Source organism: Rhinopithecus roxellana, chromosome 7 (assembly GCF_007565055.1).
Source record: "Rhinopithecus roxellana isolate Shanxi Qingling chromosome 7, ASM756505v1, whole genome shotgun sequence".
Taxonomy (NCBI): domain Eukaryota; kingdom Metazoa; phylum Chordata; class Mammalia; order Primates; family Cercopithecidae; genus Rhinopithecus; species Rhinopithecus roxellana.
Window position 1 is genome coordinate 99646525 of NC_044555.1, and position 8333 is coordinate 99654857.

The following is an 8333-nucleotide window of genomic DNA, read 5'->3' on the forward strand; positions in this document are numbered from 1 at the left end:
ATCACAACCATTCCTATGCACCAACAATAGACAAGCAGAGAGACAAATCATGAGTGAGCTCCCATTCACAATTGCCACAAAGAGAATAAAATATATGGGAATATGGCTAACAAGGGAAGTGAAGGACCTCTTCAAGGAGAACTACAAAACACTGCTCAAGGAAATCAGAGAGAACAGAAACAAATGGAAAAATATTACATGCTCACAGATAGGAAGAATCAATATCATAAAAATGGCCATACTGCCCAAAGTAATTTATGGATTCAATGCTATTCTCACCAAACTACATTGACATTCTTCATAGAATTAGAAAAAAAAAACTACTTCAAAATTTATATGGAACCAAAAAAAAAAAGCCCACATAGCCAAGACAATCCAAAGCAAAGGAAAAAAAAGAACAAACAAACAAACAAAAACAAAACAAAACAAAACAAAGCTGGAGACATCATGCTACCAACTTCAAACTATAATACAAGGCTACAGTAACCAAAACAACATGGTACTGGTACAAAAACAGACACATAGACCAATGGAAAAGAATAGATTCTCAGAAATAAGATTGCACATCTACAACCATCTGATCTTTCACAAATCTGGCAAAAACAAGTAATTGGGAAAGATTCCCTATATAATAAATGGTGCTGGGAGAACCGGTAGCCATATGCAGAAAGCTGAAACTGGACCATTCCTTACACCTTATCAAAAAATTAACTCAAGATGGATTAAAGACTTAAATGTAAAATCCAAAACTATAAAAACCTTAGAAGAAACCCTAGACAATACCATTCAGGACATAGGCATGGGCAAGAATTTCATGACAAAATCTCAAAAGCAATTGTAACAAAAGCAAAAATTGATAAATGGAATTTAAGTAAACTAAAGAGCTTCTGCATGGCAAAAAAAAAAAAAAAAATCTGTCATCAGAATGAACAGACAACCTACAATATGGGAGAAAATTTTTGCAATCTATCCACCTGAAAAACATTTAATATCCAGAATCTACAAGGAACGTAAGCAAATTTACAAGAAAGAAACCCCATGAAAAAGTGGGCAAAGGACATGAACAGACACTTCTCAAAAGAAGACATTTATGTGACCAACAAATATATGAAAAAAAGTCAATATCACTGATCATTAGAGAAATGAAAATCAAAGCCACAGTGAGATACCATTGCACACCAGTCAAAATGGCAATTATTAAAAAGTCAAGAAAAGTAAAAAGCAATAGATGCTGGCAAGGCTGTGGAGAAATAGGAACACTTGTACACTGTTGGTGGGAATGTAAATTAGTTCAACCATTGTGGAAGACAGTGTGGCGATTCCTCAAAGACCTAGAACCAGAAATACCATTTGACTGAGCAATCCCATTACTGGGTATACACCCAAAGGAATATAAGTTATTCTATTATAAAGATACATGCACGCTTATGTTCATTACAGTGCTGTTCACAATAGCAAAGATGTAAAATCAACCCAAATGCCCATCAATGATAGACTGGATAAAGAAAATGTACATGTACACCATGAAACATTATGCAGCCATAAAAAGAAATGAGATCATGTCCTTTTCAGGGACATGGATGGAGCTAGAAGCCATTATTCTCAGGGAGCTAATGCAGGAACAGAAAACCAACGCTTCATGTTCTCACTTATTAGTGGGAGCTGAATGGTGAGAACCCATGGACACAAGAAGGGAAACGACACTCACTGGGGCCTGTCACAGGGGTGGGGAGAGAGCATAGGATAAATAGCTAATGCATACTGAGCTGAATACCTAGATGATGGGTTAATAGGTGTAGCAAACCACCATGGCACATGTTTATCTATGTAGCAATCCTGGACATCCTGCACATGTATCACGGAAGTTTTAATTAAATTAATTTTTTTTAAAAAATCACCTACTTCTCTACTTCTCCACTGGGTACTCATCCAAGATGTGCCCCAGACCTCGGTCTCTGGTTGCTCAGCTGGGGAGGCTGCCCAGACACCCTTGGTGGTTCTGCCTAGCACTATACTTAGCAACATGTCAGAGGTAGAAGGACTGTTGAATTAGAGAGAAGGGAACAAAAAGAGCCCAGAGAAAATCTGGAGCCCATTTGAGTAATCGATCAGTAGCCAAACCTGAGCATTTGTGCTATTTATTTGGGAATCTTTAAGTTATAATAATGACATGTTTATTCATGGCTCAACTTTCTTCTAGATCAGATATTTCAAAGAACATACACGTACATGCACACACACACACAGACAGTCACACACATACGTTTTCCTGTTTCCCTGTATAGGATGCCTGAACTAAAACATAAAGAAGAGCACTTCAGAGTTAAGGGGTAAGAAAGGAGCCAAAGAGAGAATGAAATAAATATCAATGCAAGGGTTACCATAGTCTGGATTTACCTAGGACATTCTGATTTTATGCCTGTTGCAGATCAATTAATAACTGTTAATAATTATGTAACTTCAAAATTTATTGTGAATTAGAAGGAAATTATATGGTTACTCTAAAAAGTCCATTATTTTAAAGAGAAATACTTTCTATTTTTATAACTTGGTATAATTTTCATTAGACTTTGTCATGCATAATCTTTATTAATATTTACAACAACTTTATGGGGTAATAGCAGGTGCTATTATACTTTTTTAACAGATAAAAAACTAAAGCAAAAGTACGTTATTTTTTCTGAAGCTAATAAACAGCATTGTGTGTTTTCCCAACTACACTGCTGTGCTGTCCCCATTCATTCTTAAGACATGTGTTCAACTCTAATGACCCTAGTAATCAGCATAAAGTTTCCAGGTCTGATAATGCACAATGCTTAGCAAAATGATTCTTGACCTACAGACAAGGTTCATACAACTTGTGAGAAGTGAAGAAAAAAATCCTCTGTAGGTTAAAATGATGAGGAAGTATAGGGTTAGTAGAATCATACCTTATGCAGTGGTAGCTCCAATCAGGGGCAGCCAAATCTTTTATATCAAAGTTGGTGCTTAAATATTTGGCCTGGCGTGGTTTATTAATTGAGTCCAAGTCGACTCTTGGTAAAATAAAATGTATAAGAAGTGTAGTATCACAGCTGGTGTCTTCCATGTTAATGCCCTGCCAAACACATAATGTCTTTGGACCCTCACTCAGCTCATGTTGCCCACTGCCCTCTAGATGGCCAACCTACCTCTGCAGTACATGACCAGGATCTACAATGTCCTCCCACTAAAGCCTTAATTTTCAATTACAGCAAGTTAAAGTTAGGTAGTAGATGAAAGGGACCTGATCATCTAATTCAAGTTACTCACTCTGAGTGGAGAAATACCAATTTGAGACTTCCCCCACTCAGTGGTATTTGTACTTGGAGAGAACATACAGGGGATTTTCTAGTGTCCCTTTCAGATTCCAGTTACAATCCATCTCATCTGACTGTTTGCTAAGAAGGAAACAACAGTCCAGCACATTTGTCAGTAAACCTGGAAACCAAGCCTGCCAAAGCAGAAGGTCGGGCAAAGATGAGGTCACAGAAGTATTGACCAATCCCCACGCACCAAAAATGTCTCATTCTTTGGTGGGGGGGGGGGGGTCTTACGGCTTGTGCAATCAGTACAAGTTTAGAAAACAGCAACTGCCAGTTCTGTTTATGAATCTACTATGTTTAGTCTATATTGCCATAGACAAGTTTTTATATTTGATTTGTATTCATTTATTCATTCAACAAATACTAGGTGCCTACTATGTATAAGTTCATGTGGAAGGTGCAGGTGATAGAGCAATGAACAAGACATGGTTTCTGCTCTCAATAAGCTCATAGTTTGTTTGAGAAAGCCAACAGGTAAACTAATAATTATAACACAATGTAATTAGTGCTATTCATTTATTTGTTCAACAAACATTTATTGAGCACCTTATAAAATGTACATGACAAATACTTCACTAGGCACTGCACATATATTGGTAAGCAAAAAAGATAAGAGACATCTTCCATATATTGGTTCCCCCAGCACCTTACATCCAACATTCTGTCCAACACAAAAGACAGGTCTTGGCAAAATAAATAAATAAACTTTCAGGGCATAATTCACCCTTAAGGTTTTTGCAGCGTTTTTTTCCTAAGTATTAGAACACTCCTTTTAAAGGAAATCTTGCCTGAAAGCCTAATATATCAAATAAATGAGAGATGGGGGAAGGTGAAAACTGACATCTAAAAATTAAAAGAAAGAGCAATTTTCTGCTTCAACTTGGAGTGTGAGCCCAAGAACTCTGCTCCAGCATCCTATTTAACAGACCTCCAACCCCCGACCCGAATTCTCTTCTACCTCAAAGCAGTCCATGAGGCATTTCAGGAATATGAAGAAACCAATGAATTAGCTTGCTTCCCATATTATGGTTCTCAACCCAATAGTAAAAGAATCATCTGAAGAGTTTGCTAAATAGATCTATTACAGACATACTGAATCAAACTCTTTGGGGGTAGGACCAGGAATATGTATTTTTAACAATTCCTTCCAAGTGATTGTGATACCTATTTTAGTTTGAAGACAGTACGGAAGAAGCTTTCTCCATAAAAGTGTGTATTCATTTCCTGTTGCTGCACAATCAATTACCACTTAGTTTTTTATGAGTGGCTTAAAACAACACCTATCTACAGAACTCACAGTCCTGTAGGTCAGAAGTCCAGGCACAGTGTGACTGGGTTCACTGCTCAAGGTCTCCCAAGGCCCAAATTCAGGTGTCAGCTGGGCTGCATTCTAATTTGAACCTCAGGATCCTCTTCCAAGTTGGTGTCGTCATGCCAGAATTCACTTCATTATGATTGTAGAACTGAGGTTCTTATTTTCTTGCTGACTATTAGTCTAGGACTGCTCTTACCACCTGCATTCCTGGCTATATGGCCCCTCCGTGTATAGTAGTTAGGATCCTGACTACCATAAAAGGCACCTGTATCATTTTTTGGAAAACATAGACACTCTCAGTTTCTCTTTGAGATTTTATACCAGACTAGTGAGCCAAAAACAATGTAACTTACAGGGAACCCCTGGGGTCTCATAATGGTTGGAATGCTGAATTTCAGTTACACAGCAACTCATTCTGGGGAGTAAGATGGGTAGTCGTGACGTGACAGGAGGCTTGGAGGAAAAGAAAAAAAAAAAAAAGCTGCATCCTGAAGTTATCATCACAGGACAGGGCTTAATAGTAACAGTAAATAGCAACCAGCATGTCTGCATTGTGGTTTTGACACCAAGAAAACAAAAGTTTAAGAACCCATACTCTAAAGCCATGATTCCAAACCCTGTCTTTCCTCAGCCATACTTGAAGCCTCACCTCAGTCCTACTGAATTAGAGCTTAAGAACTTAAGCCTCGTTTCAAACCTAGTGACTCTTACTGGTAAGAACTTGGACCAAGATCAAAGTATCTGTATTTTAGTTTGATACCTTCATTGATACATTTTCTTACCTTATTTAAATTGATACATAATATTTTACACATTTATGGGATGTATGTGATATTTTATTGCCTACATAGAATGAATAGTGATCAAGTCGATATTTGGGGTATCCATCATCTTGAGTATTTACCATTTCTATTTGTTGGGAGTATTTCAAGTCCTCTTTTCTAGCTACTTTGAAGTATACAACATATTTTTGCTAACTATAATCACCCTATTCTGCTATCGAAAATTAGAACTTATACCTTCTATTTAACTGTATGTTTTTACCCATTGACAAACCTCTCTTTATTCCCCCCATCACACCCACATACTTTTCCCAATCTCCGGTGTCTATCCTTCTACTGTCTACTTTTATGAGATCAACTTATTTAACTCTTACATATAACTGAGAACATAAAATACTTATCTCTCTGTGCCTGGCTTATTTTGCTTAATATGATTATCTCCAGTTCCATCCATGTTGCTGCAAATGACAGGATTTCATTCTTTTTTATGGTTGAATAGTATTCCAAAGTGTTTATATACCACATTTTCTTTATCCATTTGCATTAATCTTTTGTCACACTGCTATAAAGAACTACCTGAGACTGGGTAATTTATAAAGAAAAGAGGTTTAATTAGCTCACAGTTTTGCAGGCTACATAGGAAGCATGGCTGAGGAGGCCTCGGGAACCTTACAATAATGGCAGAAGGTGAAGGGGAAGCAGGCACATCTTATATGACTGGATCAAGAGGAAGAAGGTGAAGGGGGAGGTGCCATACACTTTATTTATTTATTTATTTATTTTTTTTGAGACGGAGTCTCGCTCTGTCACCCAAGCTGGAGTGCACTGGCCAGATCTCAGCTCACTGCAAGCTCCGCCTCTCAGGTTCACGCCATTCTCCTGCCTCAGCCTCCCGAGTAGCTAGGACTACAGGCGCCCGCCACCTCGCCCGGCTAGTTTTTTGTATTTTTTAGTAGAGACGGGGTTTCACCATGTTAGCCAGGATGGTCTCGATCTCCTGACCTTGTGATCCGCCCGCCTCGGCCTCCCAAAGTGCTGGGATTTCAGGCTTGAGCCACCGCGCCCGGCCGCCATACACTTTTAAACAACTGTATCTCATGAGAACTCACCCACTATCGTGAGAACAGCAAGGGGGAAATCCAACCCCATGATCCAATCACCTCCCACCTCCAACATTGGGGTTTATAATTCGATATGAGATTTGGGTTGGGATGCAAATCAAAACCATATTATTCTGCTCCTGGTCCCTTCCAAATCTCATGTCCTTCTCACATTGCAAAATACAATCATCCCTTCTCAACAGTCCCCCAAGTCTTATTTCAGCATTAACTCAAAACTTCACAGTCCAAAGACTAATCTCAGACAAAGCAAGTCCTTTCCACCTATGAGCTTATAAAGTAAAAAACAAGTTAGTTAATTCCAAGATACAATAGGGGTACAGGCATTGGGTAAACACACCCATTCAAAAAGGGAGAAATCAACCAAAAGAGAGGGGCTGCAGGCCCCATGCAAGTCCAAACCACAACAGGGCAGTCACTGAATCATAAAGCTCCAAAATAATCTCCTTTGACTCCATGTCTCACACCTAGGCCACAGTGATGCAAGGGGTGGGCTCCCAAGGCCTTGGGCAGCTCTGCCCCTGTGGCTCTGCAGGGCTCATCTCCAATGGCTGCTCTCAAGGGCTGGTGTTGAGTGTCTGTGTCTTTTCAGGCATACGGTGCAAACTGTCAGTGTATCTAGTGTTCATGATGGCCCTCTTCTCACAGCTCCACTAGGCAGTGCCCCAGTGGGGACTCTGTGTTGGGGTTCCCACCCTACATTTCCCCTCCACACTGCTCTAGTAGAGGTTCCCTATGATAGCTCTGCCCTGCAGCAGACTTCTGCCTGGACATCCAGGCATTTCCATATATCCTCTGAAATCTATGCAGAGGCTCCCAGGCCTCAACTCTTGCACTCTGTGCACCTGCAGGGTTAACACTATGTGGAAGCTGCCAAGGCTTACAGTTTGCACCCTCTGAGACAGTGGCCCCTTTTAGCCACAGCTGAAGCAGGAGCTGCCAAGATTCAGGGCACCATGTCCTGAGGCTGCACAGAGCAGTGGGGGACCTAGACCTGGCCCACAAAACCATTCTTTCCTCCTAGGCCTCAGGGCCTCTGATGGGAGGGGCTGTCATGAAGATCTCTGAAATGCCTTCAGAGCCTTTTTCCCATTGTCTTGGCTATTAGTACTTCCCTTCTTTTTAGTTATGCGAATTCCTGCAGCCTGCTTCAATTCTTCCCCTGCAAATGGGTTTTTCTTTTCTACCACATGGTGAGGCTGCAAATTCTCCAAACTTTTATGCTCTGCTTCCCTTTTAAATGTAAGTTCCAGTTTCAGGTCATGTATTTGTTCATGCGTATGAGCATAGGCTTTTAGAAGCAGCCAGGCCACGCCTTGAACACTGCTGCTTAGAAATTTCTTCTACCAGATACCCTATATCATCTTTCTCAAGTTCAAAGTTCCACAAATCCCTAGAGCAGGGACACAATACTACCAGGTTCTTTGCTAATGCATAACAAAAGTGATCTTTTCTTCAGTTCCCAATAAGTTCCTCATTTCCATCTGAGACCTTCTCAGCCTAGCCATCTCTGTCCATATTACTATCAGCATTTTGATCCAAACTATTCAACAAATCTCTAGGAAGTTCCAAACTTTCCCTCATCTTCCTGTCATCTTCTGAGCCATCCAATCTGTTCCAACTTCTGCCTGCTACCCAGTTCCAAAGCTTTATAGGTATCTTTATAGCAATACCCCACTCTTGGTACCAATTTTCTGTGTTAGCCTATTCTCGCACTGCTATAAAGAACTACCTGAGACTGGGTAATTTATAAAGAAAGGAGGTTTAATTGACT